The following is a 14,764-nucleotide window of genomic DNA, read 5'->3' as shown; positions in this document are numbered from 1 at the left end:
ATTATAAAATGCAACAGTTTAATGAAACATAATAACATCTCAATTATATATTTTTCCATAAAAATTTAGGAAATAGGAATTCTTAAATTATATGTTAAATCTGGTGCCATAGAGACTGCATCAAAGATGGTTCCGTCATCTTAAATGACACTGACTGGCATCTGACCAAAAACTGAAATATTGATAAACTATAAAGTCATCCTTCATACAGAAGTCATAAAATAATGTTGTATTCACAATTAAATTCAATTGGATTGAATCCAGTTTTACAATGATATAAAACAAGAACAAAACTTAAATATAACTAAGTACTTCAATGGTATTAAACATGTACAAAACTTAACAAGTATCACAATGGTATCACACATGCACAATACTTAAAGTACAATACTTAAATACCATGAATTACAATGGTATCACACATGTATAATACTTAAATGCTCAGCATCACAATGGTATCACACATGTACAACACTTAAATGCTCAGTATTACAATGGTATCACACATGCACAATACTTAAATGCTCAGTATTACAATGGTATCACACATGCACAATACTTAAATGCTCAGTATTACAATGGTATCACACATGCACAATACTTAAATGCTCAGTATTACAATGGTATCACACATGCACAATACTTAAAGTACAATACTTAAATACCATGAATTACAATGGTATCACTCATGTACAATACTTAAAGTACAATACTTAAATACCATGAATTACAATGGTATCACATATGTACAATACTTAAATGCTCAGTATTACAATTGTATCACATATGCACAATACTTAAAGTACAATACTTAAATACCATGAATTACAATGGTATCACATATGTACAATACTTAAATGCTCAGTATTACAATGGTATCACACATGTACAATACTTAAATGCTCAGCATTACAATGGTATCACATATGCACAATACTTAAATGCTCAGTATTACAATGGTATCACACATGAGCAATACTTAAATACTCAGTATTGCAATGGTATCACACATGAGCAATACTTAAATACTCAGTATAACAATGGTATCACACATGAGCAATACTCAAATGCTCAGTATTACAATGGTATCACTCATGCACAAAACTTAAATACCCAGTATTACAATGGCATCACACAAGTACAATACTTAAATGCTCAGTATTACAATGGTATCACACATGAGCAATACTTAAATACTCAGTATTGCAATGGTATCACATATGCACAATACTTAAATGCTCAGTATTACAATGGTATCACACATGCACAATACTTAAATACTCAGTATTACAATGGTATCACACATGAGCAATACTTAAATACTCAGTATTACAATGGTATCACACATGACCAATACTTAAATACTCAGTATTACAATGGTATCACACATGCACAATACTTAAATGCTCAGTATTACAATGGTATCACACATGTACAATACTTAAATACTCAGTATTACAATGGTATCACACATGTACAATACTTAAAGCACAATACTTAAATACTCAGTATTACAATGGTATCACACATGCACAATACTTAAATACTCAGTATTACAATGGTATCACACATGCACAATACTTAAATACTCAGTATTACAATGGTATCACACATGCACAATACTTAAATACTCAGTATTACAATGGTATCACACATGAGCAATACTTAAATACTCAGTATTACAATGGTATCACACATGAGCAATACTTAAATGCTAAGTATTACAATGGTATCACACATGAGCAATACTCAAATGCTCAGTATTACAATGGTATCACACATAAGCAATACTTAAATGCTAAGTATTACAATGGTATCACACATGAGCAATACTCAAATGCTCAGTATTACAATGGTATCACACATGAGCAATACTCAAATGCTCAGTATTACAATGGTATCACACATAAGCAATACTTAAATGCTAAGTATTACAATGGTATCACACATGAGCAATACTCAAATGCTCAACCTTAAATTTGAACAATACCTTTCCCAACTATTTATTGATTTTTTCCATGCCCACACTATATCTAAATACCCAACACAACCCTTCATTCTCAACAGTCAACACAGTCATTATCAGAATAAAGTATGAAAAGATCAGTACACATGACAAAATAATTTTACATATTTAAAACACATGTTTAGAGGGTTTGTATTATGTTGTAATTAAAAAGTACTCAATATAAGAACAGTTACTGTCAGCTTAATGTCCTATTTTAAACATATCTGTCACATCAAAGAAGACTCATTCACAGTCTCTCAATATGCTCACTTTTTTGTCATACCATAGAACATGTGTACATCAAATACTTCACCTTACTAATGAGTCTCACCAAAAAATCTCAACTATTCCCCTAATGTTTCTTTAACACATATGTGAAAATCTCGAAAAATTATGTTTCACAAAGTTTGGAAGCTAGAAACAGCAATTATAAGAACATAAGTTAAAGTTCAGCGATAGGGAAACATGAAAATTACATTAAAATATGATAATGTAAACAAACTTCAGTAAAAAGATCAACATGTTTAAAATAACAAGTTAAACATGTGTAAGCCATTGCCTTTCTTTTGAGATTTAACACTTCTGTTCGGATATATAGTAATTATTGAGTCATTTAAAAGAGTAAAATGCTGTTCCACACCACACGTCTTCTCACATGTTAGATCCGCCTATCAATTTATAACATAAACTCGGAAAAATAATGACTTTTAAAATCTTTTCAAGTTGGAAAATATTACCTGAAGCATAGTTTAACTTCTGTGCTTCTTGTGTAAGATATGCTTAATAAGCATGAACACACAAGTTGAACAATGTGATCACAGGCTTCATTTTATGAAAGCAGGCATGTTTAAAATTCATTTTTCGGCAATAAAGAGATACCCAGATAGCAGACAGTAGTTGGCCCAACGTTGGGCCAATTACATTTGCTTTGTTGGCCCAACACATAATGCCAACGTTGGCCCAATGTCAATTTGCTAATTGGGGCAACGTTGGGCCAACGGTTGGTATATGGTTGGCCCAACGACTGCTTTCCTACTCTTATCGTTGGCCCTCCATTGGCCCAATGACTGGTTTTCCTTCCTATCGCTGGCCCTCTGTTGGCCCAACAACTGGTTTCCCTTCTTCTTGTTGGCCCCCCGTTGGCCCACTGACTGGTTTCCTACAATAAACATTGGCCCTTTGTTGGCCCAATGCCTTGTTTTCATAAAAGAACAAAATATATACTAATTACTACAATTTATTACTAAATGTTGTTCACATATCATTTTCATTTTCTTCTCTTTGTTGTTGCAACTTTTTAGTCAATCTCTTCCTCCGCCCGCCTTCCCTATCCTTGGCATATCTTAGGCACTCCTTCATTGTCTTCTCGATTTCATTATTAGTAAACCCCTGTCTACTTCCTCTTACAGCATCTGAAATTTATACAGTTTACTGATTTTATTTAAAGATACACTACTTATTATAATTTACTAGTAAAAAAGCACATAAATCTGTCAAAATGCAAATAGAGCTAAGGGGATAAGACTTTGATAGTAAAGAAATATTTTAAATTACAAGTCAATAGATTTAATAGTAACAGAGATATTTGACATAATTAAAAATTTCAACCTAAAATGTTTAAGTTAAAAAGGGGCATAATTCTGTCAAAATACAAATAGAGTTATGATGATCATTTACAACACAAGAGTCACATCTTACACCCACGGTGTAAAATAATTTTCTAGCACCTTTGAAAAAGTAAAAATACAAACCTTATATGACTTTTTTAAGTCTAAGTTTTTCGAATGGTTTTTTCCAGCCCTTTCCAACCCAGTTGTATTCTAGGGCAACTTCCTGAGACAAAGTGTGAGACATAACATGGCGAACAATGCTCTCCCAATTAGACATAAATTTGCTGTCTGAAATGAAATAAAAACAATTTTTGCAGTCGGGTAAAGTAATTTGTGTTTAATGCGAAGTTACACTTCAAATTAAATTTACACAAAGTTTCGTATACACTCTACTGCAATGAGTGGTGTAACTGTTAAAAAGTCTAGTAACAAAGCAGAATTTTGCAAATAACTCATAATCAATCATAATTACCTATTTATACTCAGAAACAGATTGTATGAGAATTGTAGCTTGTCAATTTTTACTAACTTGCAATTTTTTTGCAGTTATCACAATAAATTCAGATGTAAAACTATAAACATATCATATTTAAAGCTGATAAACACTGATAGAATTAAATGGTTTTAATTTCATTACAAAAATCAAATTCATTCTGGCTTGTTTACCTGTATTTTCCTTTACCAATCCGCCATTTTGTATTAATCACATGACCTGGTCACGTGGATAGTATAACAGGTTTTAAAACACTAATTCCGTGCAGGTTTAAATACATTACTATATTAGAAGGGTTTATTTAAAAGATTAAAGTAAAACACCTAGATCTACTTACATTTTTCAGTGTTGAAAAATTGCAGTCTAATACAAATTTATTTAGATCTATCTGTAAACACGTCCACGCAGCTTCGAAATCAAGCGAGGGAAAGGATGGGTAGTGCCAAAATTTTTCATTCATTGATAACATAACCAGAGGTTAATTAGAGTTCAGAGTGGAAGATTCCGGAGGTTTATTATGGTTATTCCAGCACATGTATAATTGCTTTAGATTATACATCAGATCTTCAAGATTTCTATAGATCTATTGATACATATCCCCTAATACTGCATAGCATGGGCTTTGGTCATTTCTAGACTCAAAAAGTAATTATTTCTTACATTTCTCATTTAATTTATATGAGTATTTCTTGAATGTGACAATATTGAACATGGCTTCAAAAAAAACATTATAAACTTTAGTCTTTACTCATTGTAGTGTACTGTTTATATACAGTAAAATATCTACATACATATCTGTCTTTAAAAAAATAAATTTTGGGTAAGGTGCAGTAATTAATATATTTGACGAAAATGTATCGTTGGTCAAACGTTGGCCCAACGTCTGTTTTAAAGTACATATTTATCGTTAGTGGGCCAATACAGAAATGTCGCTGGCGTAACATATAGTTGGTTCGACGTTGGGCCAACAACTGCATTTATAGTACATGTTAATTAGAGTTGGGCCAACCATGGCCCAACAACGATTTTCCTATGACGATTTTCCGTGGTTGGCCCAACCACTGCATGTTTACAGGGTATAGTTCACCTTTCATTTGTGATTATGGATTATACAAAATTGCCAATGAAAATCCAAAAATAAGCAAAAATATTCAAAAACATGTTCATGTACAAAGTATGAATACATGTTCACCCAATCTGATTAAAATCAGCTCCTTATTAACACTACAAATTAGGATCTGACTGGCAACAATTGGACGTTACCTTCTAGTACTTGCAAACAGCCAATCATCTGCAAGCTTTCACAATTTGAAAGCAATGCAGTTTGTAATTTTAACAGCTGGAAAACCAATACAGAGTAAGAAATTTTCACAATTTTGAGAACATTAACATGGGGCTGTCCATATAGTGGGCAGGTAAACTGGCAAAACAATCTTGCCCATTAAAAATTGAGTCTATTATGTTTCAAATTACTTCAAACAATTTTTTTTCTTACAAAAATAAACAATTTGTATTACTTCCATGGACAGCGATATTTTGTTCATCTAATGCCTATCTGTAAAGGATGGTTTGATTGCATGGTTCAGAACTGTTCACAATTAAGGGGAGAAGATGTGTAAGCGACTGGATAGCACAGTCGGTAGAGCCACGGAACTGTATTCCCAGGGTCCCGGGGTTCAAGTCCTAGTCAGGCTGCACTTTTTTCTGACCCTGTGACTCCCATACAATCTTGAGTATTATCCTTTAGCATTAAGTACAGATTCTGCACAAAGAGAATTTATTATTTATATATTCTTAAATTTCATTTTGATATTCTTTTACTTGGTATAATGGCATGTTTTGATCACTATAACAACGGTATACATTTGTAGTTGTGTAGGCTGTCTGCCCTAACAGTTCTTTTTACTTTCCATAATGTCAAAAGCATCATTATACTTTTCTCCCGGAAAAAAATTAGGAATTTTATGGTTAAGACACTTCAACATATTAAATCTGAAATATTCATTCTCAAGTGTCCTTTACTAGTCTTAACAAAGCTTTAATTCTGATGTAGTTTATACATGATTGAAGGAAACTTGTGTCATGGGTTATTTTATATGTGAAGGGAAAGACAATGCTATATAGAAAATAATTCAACTAGAACAGTTTTCCCACAACTTTCATGACTACCAGGCCTGTCCCTTTCTTGTGTGTGTTCCTTGTTTGATGAAGAGATTGATTATAATAAAATCATTTTATATTTATGACCACTTTATTACATGTTATTATTATAAAGGAAATGAGTCATGCACATTGATCCTGTAAGATGAATATAAAATATGTATTTTGTAAATAAATAATGGTTTGTTTACTATTACCACATGTTAATGAATTCACAATGGTGTATTTGTTTGTTCTCACTCTGAGTGTAAAACAACAACAACAACAGCAAGACTTCTAACATTATAAACAAGATATTGTCTAAATTTCCCTAAAAACATTTCTCACACCTACAACCGTATCAGTTATAACAGTTTCTGATAAATCTAATTAACAGTTTCTAATTGTTCACTTACAAAAATGATTGACTGACCCAGTGATTGCAATTTAAATCACAATGACACTCTAAAGGTGGCGACCTTCCAGCATTATTGGTGAAGGAAGACCTCTGGTGCCCCTACGTGCATTATTTCAGGCAAAGAAAGGCACATGAGTAGAACTACTGACATTCAGTAAGCTAGCTGTATAGCTTCCTCACATTAAAAATCCAAAGTTCCAATGAGGATACAAACAATCACAGCCATGAAAGGCAAGTTCTTTGAAGTCAACAATTGAAACCTCTTAGCCTCAAACGCCCCTCTCAATTTAAAAAAAACAAAACAATAATATATTAAACCCAAAATGTAAAACAGTTCTTATTGTCCACTTTCAGACTTTCCACTTTCGCATTTGAAATGCTCAAAAGATATTGTCTGTTCTTACTGTCTAAAAAAGAAATGGTTGTAGAAGATGGAGTAATTATTAAACCTGCAATTCACTTAGGATAACTTTACAGAGATTTAGTTGACTTAAATGAGTATATCTTATTGGGACTGGAACAATGGTTAAAACCGGTTGCCCATAAAGGCAATGTTAAAAAGTTTGCTGGGTCAGTTTGTTTGACCCTGTTTATTGATGGCATTGGTAAATTCAATTACCCAAGAGGCAATAACCCAAGAGGAATTCAATATTCAAACATGAAAATTTATACTTCAACACCTTCTGTATCTTCTACCATGTTTTATAAAACAAAATCAGTGTTTGTTTAACATACCTATTACATTTATACAAAAGAGAATATGTTTTATAAATTGACAATTTAACATACATAGTAATCATACAAAAGAGACATCTAGTGAAAGGACAAGAAAATAAACAGTGAGAAGCACTGAAATAAGTCATCAAACAGATCTTGCTGAATTATTCTGGGAGAATTGACATCATTAGACTGCAACAATTCTCTCTGCCAACAGTAAAAAAGTATATAATGGTAAATTTATGAAAATTAACTTGAAGTATGAACAGATTTCACTTCTACTTAGCTTTGGCAACTGCTCACTTACATTATACTTTCATAAACAGGAAGCAAGCGTGTCAGCTGATCTTGAACAAATGTGTTTTAAAACGATAAATTTGCACCTAACAGGTTTATAAATGCCAGGCCTTCAGGAAATGCGAGTGCAAACAAATGCACAAAATATTTATCATTCCGTAAAGGTTCACTGTTCACATTTTATGCTCGGAAACCATTGTACACATTCATTTACAATTCAAAACAGTTAAGCATTTCTTTTTGCGCTGTGTGATCATGCAAATGCATCATGAAAATTACGTATTAACTCACAATTGTACCACTACAATAAACTGTTACTGCACATTCATTGACAAGATTCTGAGATTTACGGCAAATTGCTTAATGAAAGAAAGCTGATGTCAATACCTCCAACAAGAATAGGGCATAACACATGAAATTATATGGTTAAACTATAGTACTTAAAGTACCTATGAATCAATTCATTCATTTTGTTTCCTGCCTGTCATTTATAAAATTTGTTTAGAATTTTGTTCCTTCAAAACTTCTTATTACTCTTACCCCGAAATAGCAAAATAACAATTTGTCACTAGTGCAAAATCAGGCTAGCTAGTGTACCCATTTTGTGTGACGAAGGTTCTCATTAAAACACTTAACCTGGTGAATTGGTGTGATGATTCTAAATTTCTTTGAAATTAATTTGAGCAGTCTATACAAACTTTCAATATCAATATACAACATAATAATGATCACCCTGAAGAGCAGCACACTTCAATTTTATCAAAATTGAATAGTAAACTGTTCTTTGACTTAATGACCTATTTTATGTTTTGCTATTACAGATACAATTGACCTTGACCTTTTGACCTGATAATTGAGTTTCCAATAGGACAGAGCCTGATATGCAGGTAAGCCTGGCTCTTTACTGGCAAAGGATGATTGCTTATGGATCCACCAGATTAAATGATTCCCCTAAAATAGATAAATTGTTTTTTTTAAATAATTACAAAAGTCCATTAAGTTATTTAATGTAATGTAAGAGCAACGGAAAACATTATTTGTTATATAAAATTCAGCAGCAGACAACAGTTATATTGGTAATACTAGAATTATGTACGACTTTAGTCAAGTTTTAAGCCCAGAACCTGAGAGCCTTTCAATACAGTTGTATTGTCACAGCAGGTGCATTGCAACACCACATTCAGTATTTATAAATAATTGCACATGATAAATGATAGCTTTATAATCTGCATTGAAACACTGGAGAACCTGCAATAATATATCAAGTTATGTTAAAGAAAGAAAATTTTCTCCCTTTGTCTTAGCATAAAGTATCTGACATGTGCAAGAATTCATCATTCTGTCAAAACTGTTTACACCTCATTTACACTTGTACACTTTTTTGAAGAATCGTATTAAAATACCAGCATTATAGTCTCATCCCCTAAAAACCCATCATAAACAAAATCATGAATAATTTTTGAAACCCAATGAATATTAACTACCCAAAATAGAGTCAATCTAAACAAGTTTTCTTTTTTTAATCAATACACTCTATTTTTGTCAAGTGCATAAAACAGCTTCTTGCCACCATAAGTGACTTCAAGCCGACATAATAACAGTTGGTCACTAAGACGGGTCTGTAATGGCATATCACAACAACAAGAACCTCTCTATAAAACATCTGGACTGTTTCAGCTAATATCACACGTTGACACAGACTTTGATCAAACACAATGTAAAGCCTCATTTCAGACTGGGCATGGACCTTGGTCACCCTTCATTTCTCCAAGAATATCAGAAATGTGACAACAGTGAGCCAGATTTATTTAAACCTCTTTGAACTGATTGTTGCCATTTTTTTGGCTCATTTGTAATATTTCTGGTCTATTGGTAATTCCTACTGTTGGTCAGTTGATGTCCATTAATCAACACCGGTCTATTTACTTGCTAGTGTGAACTGCCCAATTAAGAAATTGATGAGGTTGTTACAAAGTGTTTCTGCCAGATAAACATGTCTTCTTTTCTTTGTTAACAACTTCATTATAAACTTAATAGGTCATTGTCATCAATTCTAGAACAAAAGTAGTTAAATATTTTATTTATTGCTGTTTCTTACCAATTAACCATGTTCATATTTGCACAAGAAGTCAAATAAATATCTGATAAAAACCTAGCAAATAAGTATGCTACTGTTAGAAATTAAATCAAGAAATCTTACATATGTACATACTCATGCATATTTCATAAAAGTGTTCTATTAATAAATAAAATACAGTTGTATATAATATACTATATGCATAACAACAATAGTGTTTTCACAAACCTATGACTAAAGAAACTCTAATTATTAATTACAGAAAGACTTAAGGGTCTATGTGACCTTTAAATATGACCAACTGCCCTAAAAATTTGTAGGGATCAACTACTGCCCCATAAGCAAATTGTTTTTACGAAGTTTACCAAACTTCTTCTTTTACAGGTTCATGAGATAGACATTCCAATCACAATGTGCTCAATACTTACCTTAATGGGGGTATGACAAAAATTGGAAAAGAATGCAGAAGCTTTACTTTTATCTAATGTAATATGACAAAAAATAGCTTTAATTTGACCACAAATCTGAAAGGAATAGATTTCTTGGATGAATTCCCCATTGACCTTCATTTGACTAAAATATTAAACATTTTCCATATATTTTGTAAAATAAACACACCTACAAACGTATGAACCTAATAGTATTGAATAATGCAAAATGCTGAAAATTAAAGAAAAATATAATGATTACAATGGAATGCTCTGTTTTTTATGTGATATGCTAATTAAGAAATATGATATGACATAATACTAGCCTGACAAACTACTGTTACAAGATTCCTCGGATACTCTATAGGAAGTGTGGGTGTTTGGCAAGGAATACCAAATTAAATTAAAGAGGTTAATAGCAAATGGGAATTTCCAAATTTAAAGTGTGAACTTTTTTTTTTTTTTTTGAATGGAAACTGCAGTGTTGTGAAAAACTTTATTGCAGCACGAGAATTTCCTCTCCAGCCCTTCATAATCATCATATTTATTGTTATGAAAGGGAATTGCTATAAAGTTTCGCACATTCTAATGTGTGGTCGCACAATTAAAATCAAAGTACTAAAAGGACTGGTAGACTGTCTGCCAAAAACAAGGAAACATAATACATAGTACATTAGGTACTTCTCTTTAACAATAATAATGGCCTGGAGATTTCTGCTGACAAATACATCATCTCTTACATTCTTTTTGTCTTTTTTTACAAGAACTGAATACAAAATCATTTCCTGAGGACAATATTTATGATATTCATGCAGATTTATACAATAAATACTGCATGTAAATGTGTTTATTCAGCTATATTACAATATTTCAACAGCGTTCAACAAATCTAATATCACAATACAACACATTAATAATTCATACAAATTTTAATAATTGATACAAATTTAAAGTTTCAGAAACAGAAAAAAAATAAAAGTGATCAGTAAGAATTTAACTTGACTAGTCAGCATAATACTGGAGTGGGAACCGGCACAGACAGATAGACAGATAGCAGGGAACCGATGACAAGATATCATAGTGATCTACAAGCCTCATTACATCTCTCCCATAGGGGCCTGATAACAACCATTATCAATGCAATAAAATCCTACACGCTGCTCATAACTTCTCATACTTAATGAAAGAGAACTTACAAATTGTTACACAGAGACTCCCAGAGGTGATTTTATTAAAGTATTAGGTGTTAATCTTCATTAGCCACTTGGCACTTTTATGATTCGCTATAATAACATATGAAATACTTTATGACTGGAAATACAATGATCAAACCATTCACCAAGTAAAACACTCATACATTTTGCAAAACCAACATTTTTTATTAAATATAACACAAACTGCGTAATTGGGAGTTCTTGGGTACACTAAAATGTGACAAATTCTGCCATAAGGTGTCATGCAGATTATTTAAGTAACTTTATACCATGTTAAGAAAATTATTTTTGAATTAACATAAAGTTTCGATTTTCTCAATGAAATGAAAATCTTCAACATGGTTACTAAATACTTCACTTCAATACCTTTAAATCATGCCATCAGAAATCAAGGTATAAGAAATTGGAGAGAACAGGTGAGTTTGATTTAACTTCTTCCTAATCTAAAACTGTCAACACGAAAATTAATTCTTTCTTGATACAAAGGATTGAAACATGATTTACTATCAACACCAACATCAAGTCAAATGTGAGATTTCTGCACAATGGATTAAATTTAAAGGTTAATAGGAAAACATTCAACACTCTGACTTGTGTGACCTCTACTAAGGTCATGCTTTATCACCTTGTTGACAACCAATAGCATTGATCCATTGAAATTCAATCAGTTTCAAATATTACACTAACATCATCAATTGAACACTTTATAGACAGAAAATGTCAGAAAATGAAACTAATGAAAACTAAGAGAATATTTTAGGATTTAGAATTTTTAAAGGATTTTTCTTACATAAATCTGAGTTTTAATGCATTTAATAATGTATTAGAACTACAATCGAATTGGTCTGTTTCCTGGAACTAACCAGTACTGGTGTCAAATAAAGAAACTTGGTCCCGGCAGTCACCATCATTCAATAAGCGGGCCTCCCACCGCCATTTCAACAGAGCCTTGCTATGTAACAAGACTCCCGTGTTGCTGGAGTTTGTTGTGGGGCTGCACCTTTCCTTGGTGACCTTTGTTCTCATATTTTACAGTATTTAACAAATTACAGTAAGTTATAAAGAGAATATTATCTGATGATAGCAACCTCATCTGTAAACTTTTATTGTGTAAATCTGTCTCCAGAGGTTAATGATCCAGCACCGATTTGTTCTGAAATTTTAACTAGGTCATGCTATTAAACAAGGTCATGTCTGCAACATTGTACAGTGATTCTTGTGAGATAAGGACATTATATTTAACTAACGGCAGGTTGTTAAGTAGAGGTTACATTAGGGTAATGCATAAACAGGATGAAAATTGCATGATAGAATTTATATCATAGAGAATCTTTAAACAAGATCAATAAGTTAAGGAAATTTATGGATAGTGATAGAAACTGTTTAAGGACATAGTTACAATGATATTTTCCACAAATGTAAAAAGACCTGTAACTCCATCTATATATTACATTAATAATAGCTCAACTCAATCTTTTATGCCAAAATAAGCAGGTAAAAGAGACCCTTATTGAAACTTGACATTTAAATCAAGTATGCAATACTTGTCTGAAATAATGTCAATTGAAATGTTATTATGTAATTTTCAAACAGTAATTGCAGTACCTGCAGCTGAAAGTTGTAAAATTTCCAATTCCTCAAACTAACTGGATAAATAATGTTAATCAAGTAATATTTGTGCTAATGTAGAGTTTGCTGAAACCATATTTCCCAGATAATTATCTAGTTTAAACCTTGTTCATCTTCACAACAAAAGTTTGTTTACTGACAGAATTAAAAGCCTCTTTTTTGTTTCTCGCTCACTAAGTCAGTGCTAGCAATTTACATCCCCAGTGAAAATGCATTAAATAGCATGTATGCATGATTTGTAACATGTGGGTTATCTATTATATTTGAACATCTAAAACGGCATCATGGGAAATTACGACACATGCTCTTCAATTAGTATTACATAATTTCCTACTTCATGCACTTATATTGCTCTGCATAATAATCAAAAATTACTATTTTCTGAGACTACCAACATGCAATTTCTGCATATCTGAGTAACCCTCTAAAATTATAGAAATACATAGCAAATTATAGATTACAGTCCAACTGCTATATGGTTTTGTACAAGACATTTTATAGAATCTGGCATATATTAAAAATAAGTAGACAAATATTATATAAATATTATTCAAGAAATAATGAGTGCACGGAGATTAAAACAAGCTTTTTTTTGCCTTGCACTTGAATACTGCAAAATCAGACACTTCTGCAAGGACAAAATTTGTGAAATCAACATTTTGGATGGATTGGCAACATGAAATATTCTCAAATTTCTACTTTCTGCTCAGTTTAATTTATATTATATATTTATGAATTATAGATTTAAGAAACATTTATTTTTACAAAAATCCTAACAAAATTCAAACCCCAGCAAAGATTTTACAGTAATAGTTCTTCGCATCAAGTTATTGGAGCTTTTCAATTAAATACTACAATTTGTCAAGAACAAAAAATCATGTCACACTGTTTTAAATAAAAATTTGAATTTGGTTTTTGTTCTGTACATGAAAAAGAGCTTATTAAAGCAAAATAATAATAACTATGCTATAGGAACACAGATTTCTGTGATGTTATGGTTGCATAATATAAAAGACCTTTGTTTGGCATGCCAACATCAATAAAAGATAAAGAAGAAAATTTGTTATTATTATTGCAGAGTCAAATTTCATTTATTCTCATTAGCACAAGAAGAGTTTGGCTCCTTAGTTAATGTGTCTTAAGAAAATATCATTTCCCTTTGCTCACTTGATCATGTAAATAAATTTGATCAGTAACACTTAAACATAAAGTATCCCTACAATTATCTTTTTGGTATATAATAATATTAAATGCTCAAGTACGATACATTTTGTTAACATATTGTGCATAAATCCTAAGATTCCTAAATGTGTGACAGTCAAACAGAAACACAAGAACAGACAGATTTTAAGGTGAATCTAACTCATGAATACAGTTTTAACAATAGGTGTGGAAAATTTAAATTATGTCTCAGGCATAATCTACATTTCAAATTTCTTCTGTCAAAATGATACAAAATAAAGTATATGATTAAATGAAACATTAATGGTCTTAACATGGTATATGTGTAAATAATAGAAAGGTTGTCACACCTGGACCACTGATGTTTCACCTAACTCATTATCATCAAAATGAAATAAATCATTTCTCTGGAATGAAAATTGATGATTTAGATAGAAATGTTGCTAACTGTGCCCCCAGCATCATCTGTATAAACATCTTATAATAATATATCTCAATGTAAATCATTCTGTGATAGGTCAGCAGGAATCTAATCAAGTTATTATAATCCAA

At 31.6% G+C, this 14,764-nt stretch overlaps 1 long non-coding RNA gene across 1 annotated transcript; it reads right to left on the bottom strand.

Annotated features, from left to right (window-relative positions):
* Positions 1–3,231: 3,231 nt before the first annotated feature.
* Positions 3,232–4,099, bottom strand: LOC132731351 (uncharacterized). The gene is made up of 2 exons (XR_009625871.1): positions 3,760–4,099; positions 3,232–3,420 (listed from the first exon to the last, which is right to left on the bottom strand). It is a non-coding gene; the product is annotated as an uncharacterized LOC132731351 (long non-coding RNA).
* Between the last annotated feature and the right edge of the window lie 10,665 nt (positions 4,100–14,764).

This window comes from Ruditapes philippinarum, unplaced genomic scaffold (genome assembly GCF_026571515.1).
Source record: "Ruditapes philippinarum isolate M1 unplaced genomic scaffold, ASM2657151v2 ctg3681_1_1_1_1, whole genome shotgun sequence".
Classification (NCBI taxonomy): domain Eukaryota; kingdom Metazoa; phylum Mollusca; class Bivalvia; order Venerida; family Veneridae; genus Ruditapes; species Ruditapes philippinarum.
The sequence above is the reverse complement of the archived record's forward strand: the minus strand, read 5'-3'. Positions and strand labels throughout refer to the sequence as shown.